The sequence below is a fragment of the Natrix helvetica genome (genome assembly GCF_964273705.1).
Source record: "Natrix helvetica genome assembly, chromosome: 5".
In the NCBI taxonomy this organism is placed as follows: Eukaryota; Metazoa; Chordata; class Lepidosauria; order Squamata; family Natricidae; genus Natrix; species Natrix helvetica.
The window spans coordinates 51,468,441-51,485,124 of record NC_138551.1 but is presented as its reverse complement, the minus strand read 5'-3'; the positions used below and the strand labels follow the sequence as shown (position 1 = coordinate 51,485,124).

Below are 16,684 nucleotides of genomic sequence, written 5' to 3'. Positions count from 1 at the left end.
TTTAAGATGAGGTACTCCCCATCTTCCAATCCAGAGGAGTATTTTTGACATCAATGGTTTGACTACAGAAGTGAGGTAAAGGAACAGCAATAGTAGTTTCTATGGAACAGGAAGAGAGGGAGGCAAAGAAATGCAGAAAACCCCCGGAGAGATTTCTCTGAAAGCACAACTGAAAATAACTCACATATGAGATCCATGAATAACCACACAACATGCCGTACCTGTTAGGTGGAAGTTGAGATTGAATCCTGAATCTCAATTCATGTATTAGTTTCATTTAAAAGTCTGTCTAGTATCAAAATATTGGGGAGGGGGACAGGAAAGCCCTTTGATTTAATTATTTTTCCCACATCATATATCGTTTAATTATCATTTACACATTTTCCTCACGATCCCTAAACTTGCTTTAAAAAAAAAACCCTAAGAAATCCCAAGACTTTGCAGAATTTCTGTAGTCTGACAATCTTTTTGGTTGTCCTATTATGACATATTTTTTCAGCATTCTTTCTCAGTTTGGTGTAGTCCAAGAGTGATTATGTTATAAATAGATACAAAGGCATTGTGATATTGGAAGTTTTATTTTGGATTTCAGTATAAGATGCACCTTTCCCCCCCTAAAAGAGGTGAAAATTTGGGTGCGTCTTATACACCGAATGTAGCCCCACTCACCCACCAGCCCCCACCCTTTGGCCTCTGCCTCCCAGCAATTTACCTCCTTGCAGCAAACCGGGGAAATGGGGCTTACGGTGGCGGCAATAGGCTATGGCAATTCTTGCAGCCTGAAACAGCTGATGATCAGGAGGCCCTACTGAAACTGAAAATGAAACTTGCTGTTTGCTGTGCCAGGCAAATTGCTGGGAGACAGATTTTTTTTTTCTTGTGCTAATCAGGCTGTTTACTGTTTGCTGCAAGGAGGTAAGTCAATAACTATAAATGCCTATAGAATATTCAAATCATTAGACTTATCTTTTAAAGACTGCTTTATTATTGTTCTAGACAATTTAACAAAATGAAGAAGCTTTTTAAAATAAATGCTTGATCTGAAGAGGTCCAGTGCTATTGTATCTTCTTTTAAATAGCAGAGAATAACTATTTTTTTTAAACAAAGTTTTATTGGTTTTTAAAAAAATAACAAGGAAAAGGGATGGTGGAATAGGTTACAAATTTTGGCAGTTACAATATGTAGGAAGTGTTCCCTCTCCCCGTACTCATAGTTTTCATTTATACATAGATTAGTTTAATACTACATAATAATATTTTGTCAGCATATAAACTTTTGTCTTCAAATATTTTCAATCAATTTATGTCAGGCAGATTTTCTTACTCATTTTTGTGATCTGAGTTTTCTTGGTATTGCCCCTTCTCCCCCCGCCAGCAGAGCTCCGGCCCCTCCCGTGTCCTGTGAGTCTGGTATAGGATCGTCAGATTTATCTATGAGTTCTTTATTTTTTCCATAAAGGCCTGGGCCTCTGTGGTTGTGTTGATTCTAACTCTTGTATCCTCCCAGAATATTAGCATGCCCTCAGGCATCAACCATCTGAACCACACCCCTTTCTGGTATAACTTCTTCGCTAATTGCGAATAGTTTTTTCTTTTCTCTCTCACTTTCTTAGGGATCTGCTTCAAGATGGTTATTTCTCTATCCTGGTATTTTAAGGCTTGCCCCCTTTGTGCACTCAGAATCTCATCTCTTGTAGTCTTTCTAAGAAATTTAATATGTACCTCCCTTGGGACATTATGTGTTCTAGCGTATGCAGAATTTACTCTATAAACCAGGTCCAAGTCCCACCCCATCTGTTGTTTTTCTTTTTGAATGTATTCAGCCAAAATGTTTGTCATGATGTCCCTTAAATCTTCATCATCGGCCTCTACCACATTTTGAAACCTAAGAAAAAAGGACATTCTTTCAAATTCTGTTTTTATCTGGTGGTTCTCAAGCTCTTGGTTCCCCTTCCACACACACCCTATCTCCCCCCTCATCTCAGCTGTCCCCTCCTCCAAAAGATCCAGTCTCTGTGAGTTTTTGTTCGCCTTGTCTTGGTTCTCTTTAAGCTGCTCATTCATCTCCTTTAGTTGACTTTTTAAATCCTCCTGTCCCTTTAAAATTTGTTGAAACATCTGCTGGAAGTCCGTCTCCGAAGGCTTTGGCTACAACAAAGAAGTTAAGGTCTGTTGTCCACTGGGACTGGACGCTGATGATGTCGGGGCAGAGACAGCAAAGCCCGGCTTCCCCGGGGGTGGTCTTTTAGGTGGCATTATAGTGAGCAGAAAAAGTACAAAGTCAATACAGAAAGGAAACAATTAGAGAGAGAAACAGCCAAGAGAGATTAGGAGGCAAGGAGTCCAAGCAGAAGGGAACTTTTTCTGGTTTCAACTTCTGGCAATAAAGTAATAAAGTCCTTTTTTCCAAGCGGAGTCCAATAACAACAAGAGATTTATCTGAGTGTCACGGAGACAAAGACAATATGCCCGAAGCTCCTATGGGTGGAGTCAGGTTTCAATGTCTGTAAAGACAATGGAAGTGTGCCATCTTGCCCTGCCAGCTTCGGAATCAGAAGGCATAATGAAAAGTTTTCAAAAGTTTCAAAGTTTTCAGATCATCGCCTCATTAACAACGTTGCACTCCAAAATCTGTCCTTGTTATGAGCGTGATTTCATTGCATGGCTCTCTCCCTCCTCCTTTAGGGCAGAGAGCAAAATCTTTTAAAGCTGCCTGTCCGAGGGGGGGGGGAATCCCCCTCCCTCCAGTCACACTTCTCCAGCCAGGTTGAAAGACTCTAAAAACGGCTGGCAAGTTTTTTTCCTTTGTATCGAGCAAGGGAACGGGGGAGAGTTTCCACCTCACCACACAGCAGCTGTGTCCTACAAATCCTGCGTTCTTCCAGCTGCCTCCTCACAAAGACGCCGCAGCGCCTCCCCATCATGCCTCCCGGTGCCTAGGGCGATGCGGGGAGCCCCCCAGCCGCCGCCGACTCAAGGGATTCCCCGCTACGCTGCCCCTTCGGCAGGAGCCCCTCCAAGGCATCCTGTGCCCCCCAGATAGTGGGGAGCCCACCAGAAGAGCGCGGGGCGAGCAGAGCCTGCCCATCGCGATCAGCAGCCGGAACCGGAAGTCAGAGAATAACTATTTTGATGTTTTTCTTTAATTCCAAGATTTCTGTCTGACAATATCAGCACCAGCCCCTCATTGAATCTATGGTTAGCACTTTTGCCTCTTGCAGCATGACAATAATTGGTTATATAAATGTTTAATTTTAAAGGTAATTTATTCTTCTGTGTGGAAATATGCTTTTAGAGTGCTTTGTTGTCATTAGCGAATTTTTCCATCTCTCTGCTCACATCTAATTCCATAACACTTGTGAACTAGTAAACAAACACTGGCTTTAGTAAAGCTCATGAAAGGGAGGGACACTATTTACATTCTCCATTATGAGAACTTTCAATTTATTCTTGTTTTTGGCTTCCTATTCTTCATAAATTATTGATTCAGAAGATGAACTCTCTCTTATACCATGGCTACTTTGTTTGCTGATGTCTTTTTAAATGAGGTACATCATCAAAACAATTTCACATCTGAGCAGTTTTAAGAATTCGTTGATGGGCAGCATCGGGAATGGGCGGCTTGTTTGTTTTCAGCTTGTCAATTAGCTTTAAATGGAATTCCTTCTCTTGACACCATTCTTTCACTCAGCAACTCAGCTTCTATTTCTAAAAATGTCTATTCAGGGAACAGAGTTTTATCTTTTCTGCAGTGAAAACAAAAGCAAATAATTCATTCAACTTCTCGGTCTCAAAATCCTTTCCCTTTCTATTATTATGCAATAGGTTAGCTGCTTCTACCCCTGAATTGTATTTGCAGGCAAGACCTGCAAACTCCAGGCTGTACACCAACTAAAAAACAGATGTTATGATTTAGCACAGTGTATAAACTCGTCTCTTTTCAACAGTAGGATATCATTAAACTTCAGTTTAAGCAGCTAATAATCATGGATGCCAGAAGTTATGTGACAACATCTGGAGGAACCCTAGTCCCCTGCCTTGGTTCTACATAATGCTTATAGCCTATTTCTACCCATCTGAACGATCAAAAAGCATAACTGGGCTTCTTCTCCAGACGTTACTCTTCTCAAGTACAAAGCTGTTGGCCTCATTTGGTCACAGCAAGGAATTCATTCTTTTCTGATAGGAAACCGAAAATTGATGATACTTTGCTTTATATTGCAATTATTTATGATGAGATGGTCCTTGCTTGGTTCTGTTGCTTAGGCCAACAGTGCTATAATGACTTTCTGGACACAGTCATTTTTTAAAAGTCCTACATTGATGTAAAGAACTGAATATCTAAATAAATAAGAAAAACTTCACACTTTCTTCCAACCTTTGTCCATCTTCTTTATCATGGTCCACATTGGAGTAGCAATTGTCATCTATCTATTTTGCCCATGCCTCCAAGGCAGGCAACCATTTTCTTCTATCAAGATAATTCCCATTGAGTAATCTGCTAGGCTGCATACCAGTGGTGGGTAAATCATCCAACTGATGCCTTACCACTTTTACTTTCTCTTTTGTTTCTGATCTTTGTTTCCTGTTTTTCCCTACACTATAAACTTTTGGGATGACATTCAGTGCTATCAAATAGGCTATCCTTTTAAATCATCTGATACGTTTCACGCTTTGCAGTAGTTGCAGTCTTCTGTAGAGCTATGTCCAGAAAGTGGTATTGAGAGATTGTTATTTGATAATGTATGAGGTTTTGAACCAGGGTTCCATTTTGTCCCCATGCTGTTGAATATCTAAATCAGTTGTCAGCAACCTGTGGCTCTGGAGCCGCATGTGGCCTTTTCATCCCTCTGCTGGGACTCCCTGTCACTCAAAATATGTGTCAGAACCGCCAACGCGCGACCTCAGCCAGCATGCGATTTATTGAGCTTTTTGACCCCCAGTAGGCCAACCATGGATAAATCTGTGAAAAGAAAAGTTTCAAAACAAAACATACAATTCAAGTGCGTATGCTAGTTTTGTGGCTGCTCAGGAAATAGTCAGGCATGGGAAGGGTTTTGTGGCTCCCTTGTGTTTTCTTTTATGTGGGAAATGGGTCCAAATGGCTCTTTGAGTGCTTAAGGTTGCCAACTCCTGATCTAAATGTAGGTACTGTTGGAGATCATTTGGAGTTTTTAAGAGGGGTGCCATTAATATGCTGATGCTGTCCAGTCCTTCTGCCTCATGCCATCTATTTCCAAAGAAGCAATTAGTAATGATTTGTAAAGTTCACATAATGTTGAAGGGCTAGAAGAGGGAAAACAAAAGTAAATTAAGATCAGGTACTGATGGTCAATAAGAAACTGGACTTTGGGATGGAGGCATTCACAGGAAGGGATTGTACTTCTCTTAAAAGGAATAATGATTAGATCCTCAGTTGTCACTGAAGGGCAGGTGGCAGCTATGGCAAGGAGCATATTTTTTTATAATTCCAGTTACTGTGCCAGCTTCTATTGTTCCTTGTTGGTTTGGAAATATATTCCATTCTTGATCACATACCTTGTTGATACTTTAAAAATGTCAGGAACTAGCAAGATAGATTGCTAGCTGGTGCAAGATATGGGAATACCAGTGCTGAAAGTTGGTTGCTTATTGTTTACTAGGCACAATTTAAAATGTTGTTATGGACCTCTAAAGGGTTTAATGGTTTACAGCAAGCATGACCAACCTGCAGCCTACAGGCTACATGCAGCCTTGGACAGGTAGAAATGCGAACCCACAAGAACATTTAATGTTATTTATACATATATACACATTAATTATATATTTTCTATGTGGCCCAAGCAAATTCCTCTTCGCTCAATGAGGCCCAGGCAAGCCAAACAACTGGACATGCCAGGTTTAGAGCCTAGCCTTTTGTATATCTATTAACCCTTTCAGTTCTGAGGTTTTCTGAAGGTGCCCTACTGTCAGAAACTTGTATATCTAGTATACAGGAAAAAGGTCTTATCCTAGATTATTCCCAGGCTTTGGAATCCACTCCTCAGTAATTGCATTTGACGCCCACTCTTTCCTTTTGCCAGGCTTTGAATTGTTCATTGGTGACTGCAATCATTTTTTATTATACAGTATTTATAAAAGCTTGTTTTAGTTTTCCATAGTTTATTTATGTTAGCTGAATACTGAAATTGTCTGAAAAATTATAGTAGTCAGTGAGTCAAGACTTGGATTGCAGATTGCCTTGTGTTGCCTTAGAGAGCCAAGCTTAAAATTAAGCTTTTTTCATATTTTCCCCCTCTTATTTAATGTGCCATGTATGCCATTAGATGAGAGCAATAGTGAAGTCTTACTTGATTCTTTATATAAATTGAATTGCTTGAATCCAGACTTGAATTATGTAACTTCTTAATCATTAGTGTTAGGGTTTGCATAGATCACCCTATCTCAGTGATGGCTAACCTTTTTGTAGCCGCGTGCCGAAAGTGCACGCATGCATACCCACACCCATAACACAATGTGCGCTTGACACCCCAGTACGCCCTGCCCCCCTGTGTATGCAGGACACCCTTGTGCTCCCCCCCATACATGTGCACCCCATTGTGCCCTGTTTTGGGCCTAGCAGGCACTCCTGAAGGCTCCTGGGACCAAAAATGGAGCACAGGGGGGCATGCTGCACCTCCCCATGCCCCATTTTGGACCTAGCAGGCCTCCCTGCAGCCTCCTGGGATAAAAAACGGGGCACAGGGAGGCGTGCTGCACCCCCCATGGCCCAGTTTGGACCTAGTAGGCCTCCCTGAAGCCAAAAATGGGCTACAAGGGGGAGCACCGCACCCCCTGCACTCCCCTCGCTGCTGCAAATGCACGCACTTCCCCTGCCCATTGCACCTCTTGCATGTGCCCTCCCCCATGCATGTGCATCAGAGACGCAAAAATCAACTGGCCGGCAGGAGGTGTGTGTGTATGTGCGGTGGAGCTGAGTTGGGGTAACGGCTTGCATGCCCGCAGAGGGCGCTCCGCATGCCACCTGTGGCACATGTGCCATAGGTTCACCATTATGGCTCTAATTCCTTTGCATATCAACTAGTTTATCATTTTTCACAAGTTAGTTTGGGGATCACCATATTGTAATAGTTATATTCTCATGACAAGAACTTTAGGTAAATGATAATTAATCTGTTACCATTCAGATGTATTGGCTTTACAATGTCCAGAATTCCTTTGGTCATTGCTGAAAGTTGTCTTGGCAACCCATCTGGAAGACACCCAAATTAGACGTTTTAGTCTACTCTAGACTCTAGTACAACCTGCTTCTTATTCAAAGGCGGTGGGGGTTGGGGTTAGGTTTGCCTTTTGCCTTTGGTTTCTTAAAAACATAGAAAGAGAGTGAAGCTTCAGCAAATTTTTCTCTAGAATTCTCTAGCGGTAAATGTAACATTAATAAGTTTGTTCATGACTGCTATATCACACCATTATGTAATCAAAAGCTTCAGCAAAGTTTTCTAGCTTTTAAGCTATGAATAACTTCTCAGCTTTTAGCTTGTTAATTAGAATTGCTTTAATATTGAAGAAAAAGATCTCTTTGCCATTAGAGTTTGCTTGCTTGGCCTAGCAATGTCTTTTTGTTGAAAGTTTAGCATTTTGCAAACAGTCGTTCCTTTTTAAGAAAATATTTCTAGTTCTGTCACATGGAAGGTCAAGCGGGGTCTTTCTATGACTCCAGTGTTATGTCTTTACTTTACTTTACTTTACTTTTATTTAGATTTCTAGACCGCCCCCTCTCCCAGAAGGGACTCGGGGCGGTGTACAGTCAAATTAAAACACAAATACATAGGAATAAATATAAATACACAAATCCTTAAATTAGGTGAGGAGGTTAAAAGACTGTATCTTAAAGTAAAGCTATTAAAACCATATTAAAAATAACCCCTAAAAATACCCCCAAAAGTTAAAATTATGTAATCAAAAGCTTCAGCAAAGTTTTCTAGCTTTTAAGCTATACCCAACTAAAAATATCTGGCAGGAGGTGAGATAAAACTATGGATGGGCCAAGCCGGCTAGTCGAAACAGGTGAGTCTTTAGTTTTTGACGGAAGGAGCGGAAGTCGGTGGTGGTTGTAATGTCGGGAGGGAGGTCATTCCAGAGGGTTGGGCCCATCACAGAGAAGGCTCTACTCCTAGGCGCCGCCCGTTGGCATTGCTTGGTGGACGGCACCAGGAGGAGTCCCTCCCTGTGAGAGCGAATTGGTCGCAGGGATGTGTGCGGTAGGATGCGATCCCGCAAGTAGCTAGGTCCTGTGCCATGGAGCGCTTTAAAGATGGTAATCAATACCTTGAAACGCACCCGAAAAACCACAGGCAGCCAGTGCAGCTCGCGCAGGAGAGGTGTTATGTGGGAGTACCTAGTACTCCCCATGATGGCCCGCGCGGCCGCATTCTGGACTAGCTGTAGTCTTCGGGCGCGTCCCAAGGGGAGCCCCATGTAGAGGGCATTGCAGTAGTCCAGAGGAGACGTCACCAGCGCATGAGTGACCGTGCGTAGGGCATCCCGGTCCAGTAAGGGGCGCAATTGGCGCACCAGGCGAACCTGGTGGAACGCCCCCCTTGCCACGGCTGCCACATGGTCGTCCATCGACAGCCGGGCATCTAGGAGGACGCCCAAATTGTGCGCCCGTTCCACAGGGGGCAATTGCTCGCCCCCTATGGCCAGTGATGGTGTCAACTGGCTGAACCGAGGTGCCGGTAGCCACAGCCACTCAGTCTTGGAGGGGTTGAGCTTGAGTCTGTTGTCCCCTATCCAGACCCCGACGGCTTCCAAACACCGGGACATCATTTCGACAGCCTCGTTGGGGTGGTTTGGGGTGGAAATGTACAGCTGAGTATCATCAGCGTACATATGATACTCCACCCCAAAACCGCGGATGATCTCCCCCAGCGGCTTCACATATGCGTTGAACAGAAGGGGCGAGAGGACCGACCCCTGTGGCACCCCACAAGTGAGTGGCCTCAGGGTCGACCTCTGCCCCCCTGCCAACACACATTGCGTCCGGTCGGAGAGGTAGGAGCCGAACCACCGCAAAACGGTGCCTCCAACTCCCATCCCCTCCAGCCGGCGCAATAGGATACCATGGTCGATGGTATCAAAAGCCGCTGACAGATCTAATAGGACCAGGATAGAGGAACAACCCCTATCTCTGGCCTTCCAGAGATCATCCACCAACGCGACCAAGGCCGTCTCCGTGCTGTGCCCGGGTCGGAAGCCGGACTGGCGTGGGTCTAGATATTCGGATTCCTCAAGGTGTCGCGGAAACTGCTGTGCCACCACATTCTCTACAACCTTTGCTAAAAAGGGAAGGTTGGAGACTGGACGATAATTAGCTAGCTCCAACGGGTCGAGGGAAGGCCTCTTGAGTAAGGGCCTCACCACCGCCTCTTTCAAGTCGGCAGGTAAGGACCCCTCACCCAACGAGGCGTTCACCAGGCCCAGGAGCCAGCCTCGTGTCACTTCCCAGGATGCCAGTACCAGCCAGGAAGGACACGGGTCCATTAAACATGTGGTGGGTCGCAGTCGTCCATGCAACCTGTCCAAATCCTCGGGGGCAACAGAATCAAACTCTTATTTAACCAGGAACTCAGGACATATAGAACCAAACATCTATTTTCCACTTCACAGCTAAAAGCACCCCCACACACTTACATCTGCATATCTATCTGTCCAGATTTGGTTCACACTGCAGAATAAATTGAGGCAGAGTAAGTATCATGAACTGTATCTCCTTCTGTCTGATCTCTAAGATACTACAGTTCCCACTGATTTATAATTCCAGAAAGGCAGTCTTCTCTCATCTCCTGGTGCCTTTCCATTCAAGTGCCAGGGCTTCACTTACTTCTCTTGTTTTGGGAGCTATCAGAGTGGTATATACAGTCCACTTTCCTTTAAGCACTCAGAGGAGAGAGATACCGATGTTTCATTATGTCACGCCCCACAGTATAGAACTTTAGATTACTTCCGCCACCACCATCTTAGAAAAGGACAGCATTACCCCCCCTTTTTTTACACAATGTGCATACAGTCTGATGTTTCAGTTACATTGACCAGTAGGAGGCATTGTGTGACTGTTTTTGTTCTTTTTGGAAATCCTCAGATGTGAGTAGATGTTACTTTATATACATTATATCATTGCTTGGAAAATTACCTCTTTGAGGGATTTCTTCATGTTTTGAGACCCATGTCTGGTTGTTTCTTGCAAACCTTCATTTTGTGGCTTTCCACATTGCGTATACTATATTCTTTCAGAACAAAGTTTTCTTCTATAGCTTGTTTGAGAGAGACTTACCGTATTTTTGGAGTATAAGATGCACCGGAGTATAAGATGCACCAAGGTTTTGAAGAGGCTTTTTTTTAAAGTAGGTAGGTTGATAGGGGATAGAGAGGGAGAGAAAGAGAGAAATGCAGTAGGTAGGTAGGGGGAGAGAGAGAGTAGTTAGGTAGGTAGGTAGATAAAGGGGGAGAGAGAGAGAGAGAGAGAGAGAGAGAGAGAGGGAAATATATATATAAGGAGTGTGTAGATCGGTAGAAAGAGAGAATGTAGATATGTAGATAGAGGGATAGAGAGAGAAATAGAAAGAGATAGAAAGACAGTAATACAGTAGATAGGTAGGGAGAGAGAGAGTAGGTAGGTAAGTAGGTAGGTACCCTGTTTCCCTGAAAATAAGACCTCCCCAGATAATAAGCCCAATTGGGCTTTTGAATGCATGTGCTCAAATAAGCCCTCCCCGAAAATAAGCCCTCCAAACATATTGCAACACAGCAGCAGCCATGAGGTGACTACACTTGCCACCTCCAGCACCTCAAAAATAATAAGACCTCCTCAAAAATAAGGCCAAGTGCTTATTTCGGGGGTCAAAAGAAAATAAGACCCTGTCTTATTTTTGGGGAAACACGGTAGGTAGATAAAGGGATAGAGAGATAGAGAAATACAGTAGGTAGGTAGGGAGAGAGTGAGGGTAGGTAGGTAGGTAGGTAGATAGGTAGAGGGATAGAGAGATAGAGAAATACAGTAGGTAGGTAGGGGGAGAGAGAGTGTGTGTGTGTGTGTAGGTAGGTAGGTAGATAGGTAGAGGGATAGAGAGAGAGAAATAGAGATAGAGATAGAGAGAAATACAGTAGATAGATAGGTGTTTCTGCAGGCGCAGCACTTGATCAATGTAATTCTCATCAATCAGTTAAAGAGCTTTCCAAAAGGGAAAAAAATTTTTTTGCACTCTGCAAACCTCCCCAAAATGGCCCGTTTTTCATGAAAATGGGCCCATTTTTTTCCTAAAAAAAGGCATTAATAGCCTTGGGGGGGGGGCTTGCAGAGTGCTCCCGGGGGGGGGCAAAAACGAGCAAAAAACGGGCCCGTTTTTTTGTCCCAAAAATTGCATGCATAGCCTTATGGAGGCTTATAGAGTGCTGCTGGGGGCTGGGGGGGGGAAATGGCCTGTTTTTTGCTCATTTCTGCCCTCCCCAGCCCCCAGAAACTCTCTGAAAGTCTCCATAAGGGTATGCACGGCCATTTTGGTGAAGGGGCGGGGCTTCGGAAGGCAAAAAATGCTGTATTCGGTGTATAAGACGCACCCAGATTTTCAGCCTCTTTTTTGAGGAAAAAGTGTGTCTTATACTCCGAAAAATATGGTATATTGTATATTCTATTTTTTTAATTCATGCCATCACACAAATACAGTACATGACATAAGGTGTGGATGTGTATCCACAAGAAGCAAACATCTATAACTAATGCATATGATAATAACATGGTAACACTGGTAACAATATATCACACCTCTCTCTGTATCCTGCTGCACTATAGTTCTTTTATTAAAGTAGTACCCTGAGGCAATCAGCTAAGAAACTGCTTATAGTATACCTTCCTGTATAACAAATACATTCTTCTTTTGTGCAGTCAGTATTTTTCTTGTGGATATGATTATATTGTTCAAATCAGGTGCTTCCATAATATTTTTGTTCATTTGGCAAGATTCTGACACATCTGCTTTCCGTCTAGAATCTTTTTATAGTATAGTAGTGTTTCTCAACCTTGACTACTTTAAGATGTGTGGGCTTCATATCCCAGAATTCCCCAGCCAGTATGCTATGAAGTCCACACATCTTGAAATAGCCAAGGTTGAGAAACGATTGCGTAGAACCTCTCCAATAATCTATGAATCAAATAATTGCCATTATTTAAGGGGCGGAAATCGTAGTGTCTAAATTTTCTTTTCTTGGGTATTGCAAATGATTCCTCAGTTAAATTTCCTTTGACTTTTCTCCTAACAATTATATGCAAAAAATTAGTAGAATCAGAATATAGTTAGGGGATTAGAAAGGAAGTGTCAGCCCTCCCAGGTAAACCAGACCGGAAACACAATTGATGAGTTAATTCTACTTTATTGGAAGGCTACATTTACAAAATCTTGCAAGTCTAAAAGTGTTAACTTCCAGCTGCTACTTTTAACTGCATAATCCATTAGAGCTGGCGCTTCCTAAGTTTCTTTCTCTGACAATTAAGCCACTGGGAGCTTCTTCCTATCTTGTCTGGTTGTTGTCTGATTGTTTCTTAAGCAGCATCTCTTCCCCTTGTTCCCCAGGGTCATCCACACATTCCATTTCAGGAAGTGTTTTTGATCAGCTTCCACTGAGATTCATGGTGAATTACTATAAATATTTTTGAAGGAGTGGGGATGATATTGCAGTGGAGAATGGTGACCAGAGGATTAATGTTGGCTGGCAAAATCTTTCTGATTGTGAGCTTGCCTATTTGCGCTCTAGACAGCTGCTCCTTGAAACGGAAGTTTTTGTAATAGACTCATGAGTTGAGCAGCTGGGAGTCAAAGGATTCCATCTAGGTTCATAGCCATTATGTAGTTCTAAAGCTGATACTCTTTTATTACTCATTTTGGATTTAATTAACCTACAGTTAAAAAAGATATTTTGTTTGTGGCAGGATAATAAGGAGGGTTTTTTCCCTGTATCTCAAAGCAACAGGAAAAAAAAGTTTTAAAGCAGGGCTGTCAAACTCCTGGCCTGCGGGCCGGATGCATTATGCGCTAGCCATGGCCACGCCTAGTTTAGCAAAGGGAAAAAAAGTTGCGATACATCATGTGACGCTGCCATGACGACGCGGGTTTGACTTACCTGTTTTAAAGACTTAAGAATTTCTTAAGCTTAGCAAGGAGATGATGTAAGAAAGTTTAAAACAGATAAAGGGGACAGTTATTCTGAAAGATAGCTTTTGAATAAATTGGAATTAAATTAGATAAATAACTTGAGCCTTCCTGGGAGTGTGTTCTGGTTATTATTAAATAGTGTAGGCAACTGGTGGAAATAAAAATTAAGATAAGCATAATATGAACCAACTATATTGTTGACTGTAACTATACAGATGTGGATTATATGCTGACTAATTACAGAGTGGCATTAGAGACTAAGGTATTAAAAGTACAGGGAGACAAAAGAGGAAAAAAGTGGGGAAAGCTTGTTTTTTCCTTTTCAATGTTTGCAACAATTTTTCATTTGGGTTATAATATAATGGCAAGAACTAAAAAAGTGACAAAATGTGGGGGGGGGGAGGATTGTTAGAGCAATATGCAGCAAGAAGAATTACATCATATTTTCTTCGAATTTTTTTTTAACATCAGTAAATTTGCTGAACCATTGATAACTAAATTGATCCCAGTAGCTATGGAAAAAAATGGCTGAAAGACTTTTAATGATGAAAGAGGAGATGAAAGAGGATGTTAAGAAGAGAGAAAACCCTGTAAAATGAGTTTCTAGAGATGTGAAACAAATTAATGACAAAGTGGAGATTTTGGAGAGTAAGGCAGAAGTTCTAAACAAAAAATTGGAAAGAAAATTAGATAACTTGTCTGTTGAAATTGAGAGAAGGAATTTTGATTGAGGCTTCTGAAGAGGATATTAGAGAAAATATTAAAGACTTGGCATTGGGGGGGAGAGATTCGGAAGTGGAAAATACAGATGCAGAAATTGATAAAGTTTATAGAAAAAAATTCAACATTTCCAAGAATAAGAAATGTTCTAAGGTACACTTTATCAATAAGAAGAAAAAGGGATCAAGTTTTGCAGAAGGATTTTAATGCAAGAGTGAAGTTTATATAACTCAATATAAAGAAATGTGTTTAAAGAAATTCCTGTCAAAATTTTACTGATCACAAATAGTAAAAAATGTATTTTTTAAACTGAAAGATAGAACCCATTTTGAGGGGACAAATTAAAAAATGTAATTTTTATTTTTCTACAGCAGAGATTTTGACTAAATTCTGTCCAGAAGAGAAGAGAATTTCTAGAAAAATTCAAGGAAGGGAAAATTCAAATGGAGGTGTCAGAGAAGACTACATAAAAACTTCAACAGGTCCAACAGGAAACTGAAAGTGATGGTACTGAATTAGATCTACATTTCTACAGGTATTGATTTTTTCTAAATGTTTGGCTTGATTATGGATTACAAATGCTTGACATGGAATATAAATTGAGAAAATGCTTCTCAAAGGAGAAAAAATAGTATTTGATAAACATTAAATATCAATTTGCTTACAGGATTTATTAAGACATAAAATATTTGGTTTATGAAAATTTGGGTGAATAATTTTTTGGGGGGGCAGGAATAAAAGAAAAGAATTGAGTTGTTTTGTATACTAATCTCCAATTAAAAATTCTCTTTAATTAAGAACATGGTAGATGTGCTAGAGTGGAAGTTAATTTGCATCAGGCTAAGACTTTGGAAGACATTGGAATTCATGCCCCAAATGAGAATGATGTATTGTTCCGTACATACAATACAATACAATAGCAGAGTTGGAAGGGACATTGGAGGTCTTCTAGTCCAACCCCCTGCCTAGGCAGGAAACCCTATACCATTTCAGACAAATGGCTATCCAACATCTTCTTAAATACTTCCAGTGTTGGGGCATTCACAACTTCTGGAGGCAAGCTGTTCCACTGATTAATTGTTCTAACTGTCAGGAAGTTTCTCCTCAGTTCTAAGTTGCTTCTCTCCTTGATTAGTTTCCACCCATTGCTTCTTGTTCTACCCTCAGGTGCCTTGGGGAATAGTTTGACTCCCTCTTCTTTGTGGCAACCCCTGAGATATTGGAACACTGCTATCATGTCTCCCCTAGTCCTTCTTTCTATTAAACTAGACATACCAGTTCCTGCAACCGTTCTTCATATGATGTATGGAAATAGGTTTCTTATAAAAACTGGTGCTTGATGGGGAATTGGAATTGCACAATCTCCACATAATGGGATAGAACTTCTGAGAAAAACATTAAAATCACTCAAGGTAGTTTACCAAAATGTTTTGGTTTTTATTTTTGTTTTGATTGACAATATAGGACTGGTTGATATATGGAAAGAGCAAAATGACAACTCCAGAGAATGTACCTATTTTTCAGAAAGACATAGCTCCTTGTCAAGATTAGAAATTATCTGGATTTCAAAGAACTTGGATACTAAGGTTTCTAAATTAGAAGTACTGTCAGATTTTTTTAAAGATTATAATCCTGTGAGTTTGATCTAAAAAAGAAAATATATAAAACAAAATTCTTTCACATAGAGACTACATGAAAGGTTGTTACAGAAAGAAGTAATGGAGGATTGCAAAAAGATATTAGAAGTTTTTTGTTAACATATACTTTAGGTCAGGGGTTGGCAACCTGCAGCTCTGGAGCTGCTCTCTGGGCCCTCTACTGTGGCTCCCTGTTGGGTGATCCCGCCGCTCACTCTCCACTCCCCGTCACTCTCCCCTCCCCATCACTCTCGCCTGGCCTGAGAAGGTAAGGGCTATGGCAGAGGATGGAGATGATTCTCTGGCACCTCACTCTTGCTGGAGCTTCTTCCAGCCCTTGTTGGTCCTGGGCATACCTTGGTCCCTTGCTCTCCGCCCCGAGACACTGCCTCAACCTGGCCGTGACCGACGCCAGCCTTGCTTTGCTGCACTTTGGCCTGAGCCTGTCTCCTCACTTGAGGAGGATCTCCCCACTTGTGCGCACCCTCCCAGCCTCGCCACAGCCGGCTGGGGGGGTCGCGAGAAGGAGGGGGAGGAGGAGGGTCACCAGAGCCTTAGTGCAGGAGCAAAGCACCACATTTGTGCTCAAGGCAAAATTGCGCGCACACTGAACCGGCAGTAATACTGGCAGCAACCCACCCCTGGTCCAGTGTTTTTTTAATATCTGATAATTACTTCCAAAATGCAATATGGAAGCAATAACATCAATTTGTCTTAGAAGGTCATTAAAAATGTATTTCTTAAATCAATTTTGATACTAAAAATACCAAGTATTAATAGCAACGAAATACAGATCTACATCAGAATTGTATTCCTTTTCTATGAATAAATCTTAGATTAAATAAACAATTACTGTTTTTGTGGGTTTGTATTAAAGCACAAATGACGTAAAGCATAAAAATGAAAAATGTTAAATGTATCTTCTCAGTATTTTCACCTAAGCAATTTCCATGTTTATGTTTAGGCATTTTTGTCATATATAAGATCCTTAAAAGAATTGTTTACAACTAGCTTGTTTTTCCTCCAATTTTTTAAATTTATATAATATGAGTTATTTAATAATTCAGCTATATTTTCTAATTGAAACTATTGTAATCACTGCAATAGAACAGCAATTTCTGTAACATTCAAGAGCTTACCCCC

At 41.5% G+C, this 16,684-nt stretch overlaps 1 protein-coding gene across 7 annotated transcripts in view; it reads left to right on the top strand.

Annotated features, from left to right (window-relative positions):
- The window catches only part of SEMA4G (semaphorin 4G), a 110,014-nt gene that overhangs the window by 38,868 nt on the left and 54,462 nt on the right, over positions 1-16,684 (top strand). For 6 of the 7 annotated variants that reach the window (XM_081953876.1, XM_081953872.1, XM_081953874.1 and 3 more), the window contains exon 2: positions 14,276-14,439. The gene's annotated coding sequence lies outside the window, so the exon portion shown is untranslated. The remainder of the gene's footprint in view (positions 1-14,275; positions 14,440-16,684) is intronic. The other variant, XM_081953877.1, reaches the window with a different exon arrangement.